Genomic DNA, 8,712 nt, shown 5'->3' with positions numbered 1-8,712 from the left:
TGGGGGGGGGGGAGGGTTAGAGGGAGAAGCAGGCTCCTCGCCTAGCAGGGAGCCCGGTGCAGGACTCGATCCAGGGACTCCAGGATCATGACCTGAGCCGAAGGCAGTCGCTCAATCAACTGAGCCACCCAGGTTCCCTAAGCACATTTCTTGATAGTGTGTAACACTATTAATTTTTTTTGTAATTAATGATAGTACTTATTCACAAGTAATATAAAATAGATGATAAAATTTCAATTATGAAGTGCAGCTTCCAGAATGGTTTCTGGAACATCTTCTACAGCTCCTTTTTGTCTTTGCAATAGTAAAGAAGCTGACAATTTCAAACAAGTTAACTAATATACAGAATAAGTAGTAAGTGTCACAATGTTTACTCTCCAGAATGTAGTCAAGAGCCTTGAAGCAAGCTCCTTCCCACCTTCTTCTCCAGAATTAAGCCAGTGAGCAGTCAACCTCAGTCCTGAAAGGGCCACATGCTTAAGCTCACACAGTTTCAGGGCAGTTTCTCAAATGTCTCCTCAAAAGTCACTTTACTTTAGTTGTGGTTATAGCAAGCTTATTGTCTGATTTTTCTGCCCTCAATAAGTTAGATACAAGAAATTGGAAAGTGTCAGGGAAGAAGTCATGAGACTCAGACTCATGGATGATACCAAGAAGTGACAACTGGTCAACTAGTAGCCAGGGAGGAAACATAAGGACTACATAAAACAAGTCCAAATACTCAGAAATCAAATGGGGATAAATAGTCCTATTAACCTCAATAGCCTTTGGGAGAATTACTACTTTAGAGCAAAATAATGTTGATAATGTGACCATAAATTTTTAAGAACAAATAAAATTTTGCTTCAGGATATTCTTTCTAACATGCAGGATAAAGTTAAATATATTTACCAAGTTTTTTATTCAAAATATTTAGATAACAAAGTAATCTGAATACTTCTCTTATATAGAATATGTTTTCCCTCTATGAGTTTAGGATAAATGAAGTAGTTTGGTTCAATGGTTACTCAACTCACTTTAGTTCTGATGAAAATTCAGATACTAATTTTTATGTATTTTACATAGTTCTTTTTTTTCTCCTTCTTTATTTCAAGAGGAGATTTCCTTTACAACAAATGTATTATCTTCTGGTTCTTATTTTTTAGCTCTGTCCTCACACAATCCATTTAAGAAAGCCTCTCAATTCCTAAAACTATTAATTATATATTTCATAATATTTAAAATGAAATAGTTTGGAAAAATGTATGCAACTATGCTTTTCTGATTGCTTTTAACTGCAAGAAAAATAAATCTTGAAATGTGTGGTTCTCACAGAAAGTAAGTATAACTATAGATAACTCTACAAAATAACTTTTTTCAGGCATTTGTACTTTCATCTGTGTCTCTATCTTCATGTTTACTATTCTATATGTCACTTTTAAATCCTCATCGAGTGCACTTTATATGCATGAAACTATTTAAGCCCTGTCACAAACCTAAGATGGGCATTATTGTTTAGATGCTTTTCAAATGACTTTCCCATTGTCATTTTAGACATTAAGTGGTATAGCTCAGTTAACCTGAATGCAGACTGAAACACTGCCCATGACTAATGAATTCAAATGTGTGACACCGTCTAGCCTTCACTAGACAAAGACATGGAGGCAAGAGACAGCTGTAGCTGGGGCTAAAGCATTCTACAACCTGTCAAGTGAAGATGAAAGTTTGTTGGGGGCTCTGAGGACAGATAAAATGAACAAAGATACACAGGTCCTGCATGGTTTAGCTCAAAGAGGAGATTGTTTACCTTAGTGGCTAGTCCCAATTTGCACATCAACCTTTGAAGCATCTTGGATGCAGAGGGAAGAACTGCATTGAGGGGCTAAAGGGTGAAGATAGATTTCCTATGAGTCCTTTCAAGTGGCTGACCATCAAGTCTTGAAGAACATGACACTAATTATAACAGCATCCACAATCTCCTGTCTGATCCTTACTGAACTGTGTTCCCAGTTAGAGAATCAAAATATCTTTCACAAGAATATAAGTTGCATGCTGAAGCTGTCCTATTCATTGTTATGTCTCATACTCCATGTATGGTTCCTACTACATAGAAAGTATTTATTAAATATTAGTTGAGCTAATGGAAGGGCAGAAATGTACCACTATTGCAAACTACCATACTCCCAGAAAGAATGTGAATATGGGACATCTTGACTTTTTGGACATATTGACTAATCCTTCATCATAACAGCCCCACCTATGGGTCACTCACCCTTGATTGAGATAATTAAGAGCCAGCAGGGGATGATACAGTGTATTTTCCTACCTTTAGTGTATATGGTCTTCACCTCTTCTGTAGACAATAAATAAACATCAGGGAATACATGCCAACTATGCCTATTAATTTTTATATGTTGATAAACAATTTATATTTGGTAGGTAGTAATTTACCATATAATTGTGTTTATGAACATTTATTTAATTTTTTGAAGTAATTCTTAAAATTTATAAAATATGTAATATTAATACCACATATATCTAGTCTTGATGAGGCAGATAGTATTCATAAAATGTCTTATGTTTTCAAGTTTGCCAGAGAAAATTACTTATGACAGAATTGGCTTATATTTTCCAAGTTTTGCATCTATTCAGAGACAGTCATATGCTTCTCTAACAAGAGATATTCTAAAGTTAATTTTAACTCTGTCCCCAATGAAATGAATCAATAAACTCATTAATAACCTACATTGGTTAAATATTAAATTATTCTTGATCAGAAAAGTGCATTTTAAGCCAGGTACACTTAGGTTTGAATAATTATAATAAATAAAATTGAAATGTGGGTCCACTATTAATATCCTTCTAGAAATGACTAAGAGTCCTTAGTTTGAACTAATTTATTGATAAGGATAATTAATTTTTAAAGGGAACTATAAACATCCCAATAAAAAACCATTCTGCAGATGGTACACAGAGCAGCTCCACATTCTGTTCTTTGAAACATGTTCTTTCACAGTGACTATTTGGAAGAAATGTTATCTGAGACATGATGAGAGGGTTAAGAAAGTCAATATTTGGAATGAGGTGAGTTTTCTCCAAATATTGAACAATCTTTATATGGGAAAGGAAAAACTCATTCATTTTTTTTATCCAGAGAGCAGATTATAATGAGTGTTGAAAATCTGTATATGTTGTATATCTATGCAGGATGTAGTGAATCAAAATTTATTCCATCCATATGTACAGAAGTCCAAAAGATGAGAAATTAACACAAAAATGGTTGTGTTGTGGAACTCTCCTGTGAGAGCAAAAATATAATTTAAATGTACTGTATAGAAAAAATTACTATCCAAAAAATGTAGAAGTCTCCATCAAAAGAAACAATAGACAACAACAACAACAAAAACAGGTAAACTGTGCTTACAATAAAAAAGAACACATATTAAGAGGAAAAAAAAGCACCACTGTGATGAAAAATTATAGATATAACAAAATAAAAAACTTCACCTCCCCCAAAATAAAAAGACAAAGAGCACACTGAAAATAGCATAAATATATATAGCTTAAAATTATAAAAGTTTTCCCCTAAGAATGAAATGAAATAGCATTTTATTTTTTTTAATTTTTTAAATTTCTTTTACTTTTAAAGATTTTTATTTATTTATTTGACAGAGACAGACATAGCAAGAGAGGGAACACAATTGAGGGAGAGGGAGAAGCAGGCTTCCTATCGAGCAGAGAGCCCGATGTGGGGCTCAATCCCAGGACCCCGGGATCATGACCTGAGCCGAAGGCAGATGCTTAATGACTGAGCCACCCAGGTGCCCCTGAAATAGCATTTTTAAAGAACAGATCATTTTGATAAAGAACTAAATAAAATATCTAGAAATGAAAGCAAAATTTATAGACAATTCCCTGAATCAAATCTCTTTCTGTTCAAAATAACTAAAGTGGCATTTTTTTTTTAACTTAGTGGTATTTGTTTTTTGCAGTTGAAATTTTTCTGATATATCAAGGATTCACTCTTCCAGAAACTTTTTAACAAGTCTTTTTGTTAGGAATACTCATATATTAATGTTGCCATTGATAAAAATATCTTCCTGGGAATGGAGACTCTAGAAGAGAACTGTTATTTGATTGATGTATTAATATAAAATGTAAAGATGACTAAATCATACCTTTTTAACAAGTTTAATACATTGTTATAGTTATATTCTTAAGTAAGCTGCTATAATTCCATACATTAGAATTACGGCACACATATCAAACTATCGGTTGACAGATTAGAAAACATACTCTCAATATAGAAGCAATTCAATATGGATTAATAGTACCAAAACCTGTTATCATGTTAGGGTCGTTGCTGCTCAAATACCTCCTGTCTTTTATATTTACTCATAGTACTCCTTTCAGCAAGTAGTAAATTTTAAATAGTCAGATATTATTATTATTATTATTATTATTATTATTATTATTATTATTATTTTAATTTGGTATATCGTGAAGGATTTCCTGGCTAACTGTATTTTCACAAATAAAGAAACTGTGGTTTAACAGTTTAAGTTAAATTATGTCAGCCTGTCCAAGTGACTAATTTAGGAACCAGCCAACACATACCAGAAATGCATGATACTGGAATTCAGATTTTGTCTTTCTCCTGCCTATGTCACATAATCTAAAATAACAACCAGGATGGAATGAAGTTGGGCAAAATAGAATGAAGAGTGATGAGGAAATGAGGAACATAAATATCAATTGTAACAAGACTGTAAAATTTAGTGCTCCCCTCCCCCCCAGGAAAAGTAATCATTTGTTTCTCATAATTATGTGTCAGTTGGGCATTCTTCACCTTAGCTGACCAGGCTGGGACTGGCCTGTATGGGCTGACTCACAGATGTGGGTTCTCAGGTGAAAAGAGATGGGCTAACTGGGAGGTCTGAAACCACTTTCCAGGTCTCACATTGTTCAGGCATTCTGCCTTGACTACTTCATATGACACAAGAAGACATTCCATCAGCAAGAGAGAAAATGTGCCAATATATAATTGTTTTACATTTCTCTGCATTCCTTATGTTTGCTGATATCCTATTAAATAAGCATTCATATGGTCAAGCCCAGAATCAAGTTGGAAGGGGATTACCTAAGGGTATGTATATGTATATAGAAAGAGGTATTGCATAAAGCATATGTTTGAATATTTCTATAGGTAGATTTCTAGAAGAAAAATAAAAGTTAGTGCATATATTGTAATTTTTGACATTGACCAATAAGATCACCATACTAAAATTAATTGCTCCAGTTAAATGCTTACCAAACAACTCTATCATTTCATTTTGCTTTCCCATATATTTATTCTTAATTTGAGATGACTCACTGACCAGAAATCTCAAAATTTGCATTTATAATTCCTATGTGTGTATGCATATGTATTTAATACTGATATATAATCCATAATCTTCTTTTTTTTTTATGTAGCATGCATTTTCCTCAACATAAATCTCTTTAAATGCTTGAAGTCTTATAGCAGCAAATTCATGAGCATGCTTTCTTTTTTACAATCTCTTCCAGACCTCTTTTCATAAACTTAAAAAAAAATAACTGGAAAGGGGAAATAAAAGAATAAAGTGAATAAAGGAGAGAATAAAGCTAATTGAAATCTAAGTTTGTTACAGTGTCTGTTTAAACATTTCATATTGAATGAACTAATTCTTTCTAATTAAATTAAATAAACACTGGTTACCTGTAATAGGTGCACAACATTATTTTAGGACTCTAGTGAATAAAAGTTAGGAAAAGGTTGCTTGACATAAACTAATTTACCATCTAGTAAGAGAAATGAGACACATTTACAAATAAGCATAAAAGAAGAAAGAATATAATCACTAACTGATTTAAGAAAGAATAAGTTAAGACTTCTTATGAGGGGCGCCTGGGTGGCTCAGTTGTTAAGTGTCTGCCTTCGGCTCAGGTCATGATCACAGGGTCCTGGGATGGAGCCCCGCATCGGGCTCCCTGCTCAGCGGGAAGCCTGCTTCTCCCTCTCCCACTCCCTCTGCTTGTGTTCCTGCTCTTGCTATCTCTCTCTCTGTCAAATAAATAAATAAAATCTTTATAAAAAAAAAAAGACTTCTTATGATACTGTATTTAAATTGTATTTAGTCTGCTCTAACTGCTATAATACCATGAACTGGATGGCCCAAAACAGGCATTTCTTTTCTGTAGTTCTGAAACCTGGGGGATCCACAACCAAAGTGCTAGTTTCTTCCATACCTGGTAAGAATTCTTTTCCTGGTTTACAGAGGAGCATCTTCTTGCTGTATCCTCACATGGTAAAGAGTGAGATTGTCTTTCTCCTGTATCTTATTTTAAGGTACTAATTCCATCAGTGGGGCTCCACCCACGTGATCTAATTAATTTCTGAAAGCCCTGCCTCCAAATATCATATTAGAAATTATAGATTCAACATATGAATTTTATGGGGGACATTACAGCCAATAGCACCATCCTTCAGACACATATAGAAGTTTGACAAGTGGAGATAAAGGGGAAAATCAGTGAAAGTAGGGTCCAGACAGTATAAATTGTCAGCAACAATATTCTATGTGCTGGCCCCACCTACCTCTCAGAATTATGAACCATGGGACATTTACCTATAGTTTGATAACATGAATAGAGTGAAATCTTAAATCCACTTCAGAGAAGAACTTTTGCCTAAAAACTTTAAAAAAAAATATTTTATTTATTTATTTGAGAGAGAGTGAGAATGCGAGCGGGGGGAAGAGCAGAGGGGGAGGGGGAGGAAAAGAATCTCAAGCAGACTCCACACTGAGCACAGAGCCTGATGTGGGGCTTGATTTCACAACCCTTAGATCATGACCTGAGCCAAAACCAAGAGTCTGACGCTTAACTGACTGAGCCACCCAGGTGCCCCTGAAAACTTTTTATATGGTATAATATATTATACGTCAAATAGAATTTTACATACAGATGAAATCTGTATTTCCTAAATAATTTCTTATACAAATAGACAGCATTTGAAAACACTCAACAGTTTAGGGGAAAAAAAAGGCAGAGAAACATGTCAAATATCTGACTGAAATCTTCTTTTGCTCTAGAAAAGAATTGACTTTTAGAAACAATAATGTCACAAATGATAAAATCAATAAGAACATTCTGGAGTTAATAGAAACTTCAGTGATTAGTATTTGCAAATATCATTCTTACCTTAGTTCAATTCAAACATAGAGTTATTGTTAGAGGCTGAACTTCATACTCATCACCTATGATTCTAGTGAATAGGAGGTGATAGAAAGTCAGTTTCAGAAAAGGCTGTGGAATAATACCCAATTAGATTGCATTGAAGATGGTATAACATATCATTAGAGCCAAAACTCATTTCTGAATATTGACCACCTCTTGCCAGACGTAATGGAAAAATGTTCCACACATATTAACTACTGATCTGAGAAGTAATTTTTAATGGGATCACGGCAAAAAGCGGTTTAGCATAAAAAGGGTAATATTTTCTGCTTCCAACTAGACTCAAAGAGAACATAATAATTTTATATATTTTATATATACATATGCAGTATTATATATGAATAATTATAGATAGAATCTACAACACACAAAGTAAAATAGGAAAATAATAAAATAGATTTTAAAATATAGAAAATGTAAAAAAATACATTTATTTTTTTTTGGTTTTTTTATTTTTTTTAATATGTTATATTAATCACCATACATTACATCATTAGTTTTTGATGTAGTGTTCCATGATTCATTGTTTGAGTATAACACCCAGTGTTCCATGCAGAACATGCCCTCTTTAATACCCATCACCAGGCTAACCCATCCCCCACTCCCTCCCTTCTAGAATCCTCAGTTTGTTTCTCAGAGTCCATAGTCTCTCATGGTTCGTCTCCCTCTCCGATTTCCCCCCCTTCATTTTTCCCTTCCTACTATCTTTTTTTTTAACATATGTATTATTTGTTTCAGAGGTACAGGTCTGTGATTCATCAGTCTTACACAATTCACATTGCTCACCATAGCACATGCCCTCCCCAATGTCTATCACCCAGCCACCCCATTCCTCACACCCCCACCACTCCAGCAACCCTCAGTTTGTTTCCTGAGATTAAGAATTCCTCATATCAGTGAGGTCATATGATACATGTCTTTCTCTGTTAGACTTATATCATTCTTAAAGCATCAATCCAACAAGATCTAACAATTGTAATTATCTATGCCCCCAACATGGGAGGAGCCATCTATATAAGCCAACTGTTAACCAAAATAAAGAGTCATATTGATAACAATACATTAATTGTAGGAGACTTCAATACTTCACTCTCAGCAATAGACAGATCATCTAAGCAGAAATTCAACAAAGAAACAAGAGGTTTGAATGATATTGGACCAGATGGACCTCATAGATATATACAGAACATTCCACCCTAAAACAACAGAATACTCATTCTTCTCGAGTGCACATGGAACTTTCTCCAGAATCGACCACATACTGGGTCACAAATCAAGTCTCAACTGATACCAAAAGATTGAGATTGTTCCCTGCATATTCTCAGACCATAATGCTTTAAAACTAAACTCTATCACAAGGAAAAATTTGGCAGAAATTCAAACACTTGGAAGCTAAAGACCACTCTGCTCAAAACTGTTTGGGTCAACCAGGAAATCAAAGAAGAACTTAAACAATTCATGGAAACCAATGAG

This window comes from Mirounga leonina, unplaced genomic scaffold, assembly GCF_011800145.1.
Source record: "Mirounga leonina isolate KUSES-001 unplaced genomic scaffold, KU_Mleo_1.0 Mir_95, whole genome shotgun sequence".
NCBI classification, from domain to species: Eukaryota; Metazoa; Chordata; class Mammalia; order Carnivora; family Phocidae; genus Mirounga; species Mirounga leonina.
Note: the sequence above shows the minus strand (reverse complement) of the source record.